Source organism: Pleurodeles waltl, chromosome 4_1, assembly GCF_031143425.1.
Source record: "Pleurodeles waltl isolate 20211129_DDA chromosome 4_1, aPleWal1.hap1.20221129, whole genome shotgun sequence".
Taxonomy (NCBI): Eukaryota; Metazoa; Chordata; class Amphibia; order Caudata; family Salamandridae; genus Pleurodeles; species Pleurodeles waltl.
Window position 1 is genome coordinate 61,034,745 of NC_090442.1, and position 12,469 is coordinate 61,047,213.

General features: G+C 49.9%; 1 protein-coding gene across 2 annotated transcripts in view; it reads right to left on the reverse strand.

Moving 5' to 3' along the window:
* ELOVL1 (ELOVL fatty acid elongase 1) overlaps positions 1-12,469 on the reverse strand; it is an 86,776-nt gene that overhangs the window by 71,730 nt on the left and 2,577 nt on the right. Inside the window, exon 1 of one of the 2 annotated variants that reach the window (XM_069227799.1) lies at positions 11,846-12,000. The exons of the other annotated variant lie outside the window; for it this stretch is intronic. The gene's annotated coding sequence lies outside the window, so the exon portion shown is untranslated. Of the gene's footprint in view, positions 1-11,845; positions 12,001-12,469 lie in introns of those variants that run through there. 2 annotated transcript variants of the gene reach the window in all.

Consider the following 12,469-nt stretch of genomic DNA (forward strand, 5'->3'; position numbering starts at 1 on the left):
CTCATTTAGGATAATGAGAGCCCACGCGACAAAGGAACCCGCACAATGGATTGGAGGATTTAATGAATCAAGAAAGATCCGCTGGGCGGATCACCTTAGGGATAAGTTATGAAAGTAGGGACTGGGCTAGCGCCTATGTCGGAGCGCCTGCAGTTCCTATCAGTTAGGCTCTAATAAAATGGGAGGAAAGAGCTAATGGGAAATGAAGGAATAGGCAAGCGTTGATACAATGCACTTTAATAATGCCGGTGTCGCACCTCGCGCCACGGAAGAGAGCGCTTTAGGCTGAGATCTCAAAGAGAAGCGCCGAGAGGCCTGTAGGTGATGGAACCACAGGCACGTGGCAATACGATTCCATTCTAGAACAATCTTCTGAAGTAAAATGTTCTAATCAACCCCCTCACCCTGGGCGGAAGTCGATGGCCTACTGGCTGCATCTCGCCTTAGGCGTAAAACAGGCCCTGGCAAAGCCAGTAGGTCTGGCGTGGAGGAAGTGCTTGGTAGCAGTTGGGCGACTGGGTCACCTCCAGCTACTCTACACAAAACATCCAATAATGATTCACCCTCCTGAGTCCTTCAGAATACAAACCGGGCTCCTCGGCTGAGCTGGCTGCAATAGCAGAGTCTGGATGAGTGATCAGAACGAGGTTGTGACAAGGAGACAGGAGTTCAAGCCTGTGCTGGGCTTTAATGCCACAAAGAGCAAACTACTGTCTAATAGATGCTTCCGACAAAGACCAGTGTTTTTGTTTAATCTTTAAGAAAGTCTGTTCGCCCGCACATCTCAAAGTCCATCCACCCACCCATCTCAAAGTCTATCAGCCCACCCATCTCAAAGTCTATCAGCCCACCCATTTCACCACTCTGTGAGCAAAAAATCTCTGTAGATTAAAATAGCAATGTAAAAAGAATGATTATCCAAGGCAGATTGGTTTAGAGCACTCAGCCTTTATAACATTAGACACTCACTAAACAAAATGCCACAAGCCAAGCATTTAAAGTGTCGCTGTGGCAGAAATACATCAAAGTTCAAACAGTGACTCGGTTACAAGCCGAGTGTCCTGGAATCATCCCGAGCCTGCCAGGGCCTCCATGGGCAGCGCACAGCAATGCCAACCAGGAAAACACGCGAACCCCACAGCCCCCGCACCCCCTGGAACTAAAGCCCTCAGCTTCCTGCAGTTCTTTGAAGAACTGACAACCTGAGAGCTTTCGGACAGTTGCAGCTGTTTAAAGCAAGACCCAAAGAAAAAAAAAAAATGACCTGTCATTGATGGTGTATTGGTGTACGCTCCGTCACTGATGGCGTGTTCCGTCACTGAGTGGGCGTGTTGGTGGACGCTCCGTCACTGATGGCGTGTTCCGTCACTGAGTGGGCGTGTTGGTGGACGCTCCGTCACTGATGGCGTGTTCCGTCACTGAGTGGGCGTGTTGGTGGACGCTCCGTCACTGATGGCGTGTGGGTGGACGCTCATCGCACGCTCTGCCACAGGCAGCACACACTACTCCAGTGCCTCCTCCAGCCAGCAGCTGCCTCAGGGGATGGCCGTGTGCACTGGGAGAGACGCAGTGCGCGGAGAGGGGTGTGTGGCACGGTTCAGATTCACAGCTTTGCAGAAGTCTTGGGTCCCGGCCAGTTTAATCCACCCCACAAAGCAATGAAGAAACAAAGAGACTGGGAAAGCAACACCTGGAGCAGGACAGGACCCTGCCCAGCACACAGGAAGTCGTATTTTATCTCCTCTGAGTAACACTTCAGACGGTAGCTCCATGTAAATGAGGAGTATGTACAAGTCACTGGAGTGACTTGCCTGGTGTCCAGACCCGTGGCGGGGCTTGGCCCACATATGCGGTAAACATGATACACAGCTGTAAACTTGCCTTTTACTTAATGTGTAACTTGTATGAAGATTATTTTTTGTCACCCTGTAATGTGCCCGTCCAGTCACTCAGTGCCCCCCACCCACTCCCCGAGTCTCCTGGTTGGGCACATGCACGGGCGCTAGATTCACCTCGATGACCCCATAGCAGAAGTGCTGACCAGTGAGGTCTGTTTTTAGTGTTTATCACAAGGATAGAAAGACTCCACATGAAAGCCTTACAAAACTCATGGAAGTCATGGGGAACCATGTGCTTGGTTTATATAACAACATTACAAAATAAAACGCCCTTCACAAAAACAACCCTTGGCAACTCCAATCGGTCTGGCGTATATCTAAAATTGACTGGCCAGACAATGTTGAGTTTAGGCACTAAATAACTCATCATACATGTGGTCACTTGTCCTTACCTCAAGCATCAATTCATCCACCCAGACTCATACTTGACTTTACACACTCATTCATCCACAATGAAATTGGCCAGCAAGTTATCTATCCAGAAACTTAAATACAGTCTTGTCCGCCAGCTTCCACACCCTAAGCATGCTCCATAAGCTTTTCAGGTGACTCTTGAAGAAAACCAAAAGGACACTCACTCAAGCCTGCGTCACCAGGAGGCTGGACATACTGTAACACTCCTTACGTAGAAATCACTGCACAACTCCTGAAGAGACTACAGGCAATAGAAAACTCTGCAGCAAGACGCATCCCTGTCCTTTCCAGTGGGGCTTGCATCACCCTGCGCCTCAAGAAGCTTCACTGGCTCCCGATCCAGAAGAGATGACAGTTCACAATGCTGACCCACGCATACAGAGCCCTGCACAATGAAGGACCAGCATACATCAACCAATGAATGACCTTCCATCAACCGACCGGACACCTGGGATGTGCCCCCTTTTTCGTCACAGACATCTCCTGGATCTGCTGGTCCAACAGCTGAGGATACTCCTTCGGTCACCTGGTAGCCAAACCCTAGAATGACCTTCCCCTGAACTTCAGAACGCTGCTTCGCCTCAGGACATGGCTGTTCGAACAAGCAGAGCACCGTGAAGCAGCTATCAACTCCAGCGCCTTGAGATGCTCCAGGATGATTTGCTGCGCTTTATAAAGCCTGATTGATTGACATGCGGACTAAAGCTGCAACATGCTGCCATAGAAACTCAGCAGGGAAGTGCTTCTAATAAAACAAAAAAAAAATGGAAAAAAATTAAAGAAAACAGTGGGTAGCAATCTTGGAATGGTACTGTGCACGGTGCATCATTTTTTTTTTTTTTTAAAGTTCCAACATTGACACTGTATTTAAGAAGCCACATGTTTGCCATCTGAGAGCAGTAAAATAATGATACTTCATGCAGAATGCCACTCCAAAATAGCTGCCTAGTAAACATCGCACTGAGCTACCATCTTGGATTGGTACTGTGCATCGTGTATCATTGAAGTACTAACTAAAGATGGCTGACGTGTTGCTTCTAAACATAACGGCCATCTTGGAACTGTAAAACAAGGACAATGAGCGCTGCCCTGCCAGACAGCATTCGATTAATAGGAACCTCTGGCACAAGCAGGGCCACCCTTGAGGATGCCCTGGAACAGACAGTATCATACTTAAGAGCCGCCCTGGCACAGACAACACTAGCATCACAGGCTGCCCTGGCATGTATCTGCACTGGCGCAGACAGTATCAGCATTGAGGGCTGCCCTGGCATGTATCTGCACTGGCGCAGACAGTATCAGCCTTGAGGGCTGCCCTGGCAGAGAGCAGCGGCATTGCAAGATATCCTTGCACAGAGCACGGTGGGCCCTTCTGGCACAAATTGCAGCAGCATGGCACAGAGTGTTCACACCGAAGACCGCTTCTGGCACAAAGAGTATCCGCTTCAAAGGTTCACCTTGAGTTCCGGGCAGACACCCAAATTGAGGAGACGCCCACAGAAGATGCCAGGTACAACAACGGGGCATGTCACGAATCGCACAACCAGTGCACACCCGGAAGTGTGTCATGCAAAGGTAGGGATGTGGTGGGGGAGGAAGATTAGCATGCCAAGTCTCACTTGTGGCATCTGGCAGCTAAATCATCTCCTTCCAGAAGGGTAGATGCCAATGGAAAGCCATGGGCATATACGGGAAGCCAAGTTATTCCTCTTGGGAGTTCCCCAAGGCTTAGAGAAGGCCCCTGCTGCTCACTAGGGGTGCCAAACCAGTGGCACCCAAAGGCCTGATCTACAGTGCCCCAAGTACGTGGACGACACTAGATATACTCACCATTCTAAGGCAGCCGAGAGAGGTGCCCACCTGGGCACAGGCTGGTAAACTGAACTTCAGGCTGAATGGTGAAGGTGACCCCGCAGTCTGCACGTGCATGTCCTGTCCCGCACTCCCCACGTGCACGCTCTGCCCTCCACCGCAGCCTGCACGTGCACACTCTGCCCTCCACCGCAGTCTGCACGTGCACACTCTGCCCTCCACCGCAGCCTGCACGTGCATGCCCTGTCCCGCACTCCCCACGTGCACGCTCTGCCCTCCACCGCAGCCTGCACGTGCACGCTCTGCCCTCCAAAAGGCACCAAAACCTGCCGCTGCCCTCCACCCATGGAATGCCCTGCTGTACCCACACCCGGAGAGAGCGCCGGCCTGGCCGCCCAAGCGTGGTAATCAGGGCTCAGAGGGGTGGGGGGACAAGTCGGGCCGGTCCCTCCAGTGGTACACACCCCGGCTCCCTGCCCCCGGTGTCTTCTCACACCCTCCCTCCGGGATAACCGGACCCACCTAGCCTGGAACCGGCCAATCATCCCAGCTCCCGGTCACACCCTGTGCCCTGATTTCTCTCGATGAGCAAGAGAGACTCCATTGTTGTGCTGCGCCCATTCCTCGCCTTCCCTAGGCAGGCCTCGTCCGGGTGTGTAAATCCAAGCGCAGCCTCTTCATTTATACACTACACCCAATATAGCGACCTCACTTCCGCTGCATCCTGTTCCAAGATGACCCTAGCGCCTGGCACTGCGCCGTCTACAGCGCGGCACTACATCTCTCTCGGTGGTCTCAGCAACAGAGAGGACGGTCAGGGTTGGACTGGGCAGAGAGAGGCCCCGGGCACTAAACTGAAACTACCCTCCCCGCCCCCATTAGTGAATTAGAAAGTTAAAACGTGGGCCGTGTCTGCAAATTGGGGCCCTTATGAGTTTATAAATCTAGGCTGCATAAGCGGTTTGCAACGTATGGCAGAATGCGTGGATGTGAGCTTTCTGCAGGCAATGCTCAAGGAACTTCAAGGAGGAGAGGGCGTTTGGAGTGCTACACCTAATACAAGTATTTTGTAATAAATAGTTGGGTACAGGAGCTTTCAGTAGGGTATGGTCGGATTATATACGCACACCCTGCTCTGTCTGAAAAGACTTGAAAAATGTTAGCTATTTTGCAACCGTGTTTTCTCTCACTTAATACCCTACCCATCTGCATTCCTCCCCCTGAAGCCACATTCCCGCGCCCTGTTCGTCTACAATGTATTGTATCTTTATATAAATGTATCTTTATATAAATATCTTTATATAAAAGATTGTAGGGAAATCTGAACCTCATCCCACCCCAAACTTACTGACCAAGCTACGCCTCTGGCAAGATTTGTTTTAATCTCCGGGAAATCGACAGTAAAAATAAATAAAAAAATACAGCCCAGCAGACCACAAAATAGGCCCCAAAACAGACAAAAAACCACCTCGCACCTGTCAGACCAGCCCCACGGGCACTGCCTGGTTGCCCTGTAAGCCAGTCCGACTCTGGGCACGCCTCAATGAACGAGGTACCTTTGCACACGCGGGGTAGAGCGCCTTAAAGTTTGTTACCCTTCACCAGGGACACGCTCTCCTGCACAGAACCCACCACGGGGAGAGCGCGGCGCCAAAAGACAAACCACATTCTTGGAGTTGATTGACACAGGAGCACCGCCCCCTCCCCCCCCCCCCCCCCCCGCCACTCTCTCTTCCTTCCAACATAACACGCCCCCACTTACACTGGGGTGACTTACTGGACCCCCGAACCTCTCACGGCGCACATCTATCACAACGCAGAGGGGTCGCACGACGCACTCAGACGCGTCAAGGCGCACAAGCATCACACGGGTGCCACAAGAGGGGCACCTGCACCTCACCCTTGAAGCAATGCCCACGTGTGCACGGTGCAGCACACATGCAGTGTATTCGGATGCAGCTGGATTTATATAGCGCTTCGTGTCACATGCCAGGAGGCGCACACATGACATTTTTCACAAAATGAAAACAGGCACATTACCCGTGAGGCGAGGTCACAGGCCACCCACTCATACACTGGTGTCAAATGGAGCACACATGGGCAGGGCATGATGTGGTAGCTCCATTTATGTAGTGCTTCACATTACACGCAGATGTCACAAGAAAAATACACACCGCACGTGAGAGGACGTCACAGGACACCGGCGGCTGCAGAAACAACGAGCTGATGGAAGGAATGCTTGAATTCCTCTGGCATTCGCTTGAGGCCAAATTCCAGACCACCCTTTCCTGCCCACTGGGCCATTCCAGAAAGAGACCCGCCTTGTGCAAATCAGCCCTGGTCCCGCTCCAACAGGAACAGTCCAACTCGGACTGCCAGGGTAGGACCCCTCCAGATAGAGAAACAAACCCCAGAGCCGGAGACTGCCAAGACATGGCCCAGTGCCCATATCTTACCAATACGATAAAATGTATTTATGGACATTAGTATACCGCAGCTAAAGCCTCTACGAGCTTCAGCACAAGAAAGGGCGACAGCCGTCCGCTTATTGCAATAAAAGGCAGGTGTTTAAAGATTTCCTGAATTATATCAGCTGGGGTTGGGAGCAAATCTCCAGTGGAATTGAACCGCACAGAATCCGCAATTTCCGCTCCTGATCAGGGGCGCAGCCCTTCCTCCGGAGAGTCAACACTTTCTGGGTGCAACTCAGCCCTCTGGTCTCCAGGCTCCTGATGGAAGGGTGGGGGGAGGGGTGGGTAGTCTCGGGCACAATCCAGCGATAAGTATTGTTTAGAAACACCGCACTCTGCAGATGGATGCCTGGATTGCACATCTGAGAGGCCTAATTCAACTAGGATCCCCGCACAATACATCTGCTAAAATGAGGCTGTCAGGGCGCACATCACTACATCCCTGGGGCCAATGAGGAGCCGCACAAAGCAGCAGGGGTGGGACCCCAGCTATGTTCCAGTCCTACCGAGAAGCTGGGAGAGGAAATGAAGGGGTTGGGGGTCTTTCCCTTTCAATCCCGGCCCTGCTGCCGTCTCGCTCCTCATTGGGAATCATGGCTTGCTGGTTCTAATACTAAGCGCCATATTTCTCTGCTACGCTGCCATGGAGCCTCCGAGTTGCTTACTAAGGAAGCAAGGTAAGGATAAAAAACAAGCATTTGCAATGCAATCAGTATCGCATTTGCTCGAGTCAGAGCTATAAACATTGTAAACTCCTTGACTTTTCTTGCCACATAAACTGAAAAGTAAAAGTTTCACATAAGCGAGCCGACAGTCGCCATCAGTGCAAAGCAAACACACAAAAGGAAACTGAAGTTCCCTCACAGTGAATCGTATCGGCAAGACTGCAATTATCCATGTAACAGGGTCGATGTCATGCAAAGCGCTCGACTACTGCCCAGCGAGATGACGTTGCAAAATAAAGAGAAAAAGTAGTCCAGAAAACATCGAGCCACGTCTGTTTTCAGTTGTTGGTCGGTGCACTGGAGGAGGGCTGTACACTGAAAAACGCATGACATATGCATGCCTTTCACTAATGAAATCAAGCAAATTTTAAAAGGCGATCACACAAACCAACCAAACTGATGGGAGTGACATAGGCGTGGTTACAGGCCCACAGAGTGATTACACCAGGGTTAGAGCGCTTTGCGCTCGACCCTTAAAAAAAAAAACAAAAAAAAAAAAAGTTTCTCTGTGTATGTCTTTATGCGTGATTGATAGTGAATGAGACTGAGTGAGTGTGTTAGAGTAAAAATGAGATCTTGAGTTTGAGAGTATGAATAAATTAAAGTGAGTAGGAGAAGTGAGTGACAGGGTCTGAGTGCTTTAGGAAGAGTGAGTGACTGGAGATTGTCAGGGTGTAAAACTGAATAAGAAATGTATCTATCAATGGTTCGGCAAGTGCAATTGCACCAGGGCCCAAATTCAGTGAGTGTTAAAGGGTGAGCGTGTGTTTGTGAGAGTGAGAACCAATGAGTACTGAATTGAAATTGCATTTGTATAGCACTTACTAACCTTGACAAGGCATTGAGGCACTTTACGAGTAGCACGCTACTCGGAAGCCAAAATTTAGTAGTCAATCCATTGTTTTTTGGAATTAATCTTGTGCTCTCACAAAACTATTCCATGCATTTACTGTAGTTGTTGCACATTGAGTTAGGGGTGAACATTAGATGGAGTTATGTGAGAAGCTCGAAGGAAGGAATAGATAATGTTTGGCTACAAAGGATATGGTTTCAAAGAAAGGGATTGAGATAGGCATGCAATTTAGGGTACTGTATATATACACACAAAGAAAGCAGGTAAAAGGGGTATGTGTAAATCTGTGTGCAACAGTGAATTACTAAGAAGAGTGTGAGCTACAGTGAGTGAGAGGAGAGAGAGAGAGAGAATGTGAGCAGGGGAGAGAGAAAGAATGTGAGCATTTGTGAGCGAGGTGTGAGAATATGAGTTAAAGAGTGTGTTTGCATGTTTTATTATTGTGAGTTTCCCCGATTGCCATGGCACACTTGATATCATTCTGGGCTTATGGGGGGAAGCCTAAGGTAACATGCAGCTGCTTAGCTGGAGAGAGATACCAGAGAGAAATCTTGGCACAAGAAAGACACCTTTGAAAAATGCCTGGCCCTGACATTCTAGAAGTAATTTTGGCACATAACCCCCGGTGGAAAAATGCTGGTGCTTGCATACTGGCTGAAATTCTTGGCATGGGGGCTCCTCTGGCAAATGCTGGAGCTGGGACATTGGAGATAATTCTTTGCATAAGGAAGGGCACTAAAGGCGAAATTCATGTCCTGACATACTAGACACCTGGCATCCCCCACAGCTGTGCCAGATGACACTCCTTCCCCCACATCACCGCCAAAGCCTTTAACACCCTCCCCGTCCACCTCTGCACCTCACCCTCGCTCAACCACTTTAGGAAGGGACTCAAGACAGCAGCGCATGGATACTACCAGGGATGATTAGCCGCGCTATACAAATACTACTTGATTGACAGTACTACAAAACGCTGGTGTCAGCATATTGGGGGTAACTCTTTGCCTCAAGAAAGGGCAGCCAGAGCTTACTGGGGCAGAGGGGCTGGTTGGGGAAAGCAAATCATTATGAAATACTGGCTCTGAAATACTGGAGGTAATTTTTGACATATAGGCCACCTACTGCATCAATGACAAAATTCTGGTGCTGGAATATTGTATGTAATTCTTGGCATAAGGGGTACCCATAACAAAATGCTGGCACTATGCAGGTAATTCTTTAGCCACAGGTAACTCTCAAGACAAATTTTTTTGGGGGAAAAAAATCAGTGTAAACTCCTGGCAAGTATTGCTTCCCACCACTTTCAAAGATTATCATCTGTTGTATAGTGTGGCCCTCATACCCTAACAGCTTGCTGCGCTGTTTGTTGTAGCTACGGCTTCGCTCAGACATGGGCGAGCAAGGCCCAGGGTGCCTTGGTTTAGAATGGGGCCCAACGAGCTGGACATGTTTTAGAACTCATAAGCCGATGTTTGGAGAAAAGTGGTTCAATGTTCAAAAATAAATGTTAAAGCTATTATTTGAGTTGGCGAGACTTATCACTCATATTGTTGCCTTGTTGCTGGGGGATTGCAGCTGTGGCTATTTATTACGCACGCAGATGTATTAAAAATGTATTGTGTTTTTTTAGGGTCGAGGCCGCGCAATCGCTCTGGCCCCTGTTGTAACCTCAGTATGGTTGATTTGTGGGCTTGCCTTTTAAAATTCGTTTGATTTCATTAGTGACAGGCATGCATACGCCAACGCTTTTCCGGTGTTTAGCCCTCCTCTACAGCACTGGTAAACTACTGAAAACATACAAGTCTCTGTGTTTTCCGAATGGCTTCTGCACTACCTTTTTTTATTTATTTTCAATGTCCTATGCAGCGCAGTCTTGCTGGGCAGCAGTCGAGCGCTTTGCATGACATCGACCCTGTTGCATGGGTAAGTCTACTTTTGCTGGTTACATGGATAATTGCACTTTTGCTGATACATTTCACTGCGAGCGAACTTCTGTTTCCTTTTATGTGCCTCCTTCACGCTCATGGCGACCGTTGGCCCATATGTGAAACTGTTTTACTTTTCATTATCAGTTTATTTGGCAAGAAACGTCCGGTTAGGAGTCTACAACGCTCATAGCCCTAACTTGAGCAAATGCGAGTTTACTTTGCTGCTGGCAGACCTGCCCTTTTCACCGATTTGAAGTACTTCGCGAGGGGGGATCCCGTAAGTTTTGTTACGCCACTAGAACTAAGGAAGGGTGAGGACCCAAAACTGGGTTCGCTTGAGGCGCTATTTAAGCAAAGACCGACTCTGCAGGGATGTGTTTATTGAATTTGTCCATCAAAAATTTTAGAGCAGCGCCCTGAAAAATTCTATACATAGGATGTGAAGATTTAAAGAGCATGTTATTCACCAGAGCAAGTGAAGAACCAGAGACGAGCCCAACCTCCTACCATCAAAGATGGATTTATATAGAGCTTTGTAGCAGGCGTGTCAAAAGGCGCACATGTACACACTACTTAGAAGGTGGTGTCAGTAGGCACGTTCACTGCTGTCGGGTGGAGCACACATGCAGTAGTTGCATTTATTCTGCGTTTCACGTCACAAACAGACGGCGAACACATATCACTTGCATAGGTGCAAGAAGGCGCGCGTGCATACTGACATCACAAAGGTGTCCCGATGCGCGCAGAAATGCAGAGATGTCCGTAGACGCACAAACGACAACTCAAAGACATCACACACAGCACACACGCCCATAACACGTGCCGACAAGTAAAATCACGCGCGGAAGGACACGTCCCAAGCGGAAACACAACGATCAGCACACACATTACAAGCAGCACGCCACAAGACGCGCAAACACGCACACAGAGTCACAAGCAGCATACACTCAAGACGCACATAGATGTCACACGCTGCATATGCGCTCATCACACAAGCAGCACACACCACAAGACGCGCAGACGCACACAGATGTCACAAGCTGCATACACACAAGCGGCATACACAATCACAAGCAGCACACATCACTAGACGCGCACATCACAAGCTGCATACAAACTCATCACAAGACGCGCAGATGTCACAAGCGGCGTACACACACAACTGCAGACACACTCATCACAAGTAGCATACACCACTAGACCGCAGACGCACACATCACAAGACACACAAAGGCGTCCCAAGCTGCACACACACAAGAGGCGCAAACATCACAAGCAGCATACATACTCATCACAAGCAGCATCACAAGACAAGACACACACATAGGTGTCACAAGCTGCATACACACTCATCACACACCACTAGACGCGCAGACGCACACATCACAAGCAGCACACACCACTAGACGCGCAGACGCACACATCACAAGCAGCATACACACTCCTCACAAGCAGCACACACCACTAGGCGCGCAGACGCACACATCACAAGCAGCATACACACTCCTCACAAGCAGCACACACCACTACACGCACACATCACAAGCAGCATACACACTCCTCACAAGCAGCACACACCACTACACGCACACATCACAAGCAGCATACACACTCCTCACAAGCAGCACACACCACTACACGCACACATCACAAGCAGCATACACAACAAGCAGCATCACAAGACAGACACAGGCGTGACAAGCTGCACACACTCATCACACACCACAAGAGGCGCAGACCACACCTGTAGGCTGCCGGTGCCAAGGCTCGCGTCGGGGGTCTCCGGGGTGACCCCGGCCGCCTTGGCCTTGAGTGAGGGGCGCGGGTCAGGCCGGCTCGGGAAGGTCACCGGAAGGTCGGCGCCGGGTCAGCCAAGGTCTCGGTCACTCGGGGCGCAGCGGCTCCGAGTTACACGGAGGATGAGCCCTCTGCAGAGCGGGGGCGGCACCCTGGCAGGGCGGGGGCTTGACACGCCCCGATAGTCACGCCGGCGGATAATGTGAAAATACATCATACAACAAGCAGGGAGCACCAGGGGCTGAAGGGAGACGCACGCGGATTAGCAGGGGGTACGAAGTTAAGAAAAAAATAAAAAAACATTTTGTAAAATAACCAACATTTTTGAAGACTTTCTAAGCAGAGAGGGAGGGAGCGTGTTTTCGTCTGTGTTTAAGTAAAAATATCTTGTGAAATCCGAGGGACACCTCAACCCCCCACTTGAAAGCACCTGCACCCAACTAGAGCCCAGAAAATACATTTATCAGGGGGCGTAGCATGGCTGCCTGTGGTGACGCCACTAATTGCTGACGTCACCGCGCCGCGGACGCTTGTCAATGACGTCACTGTCACGACCGCTGGCCGATGCTCT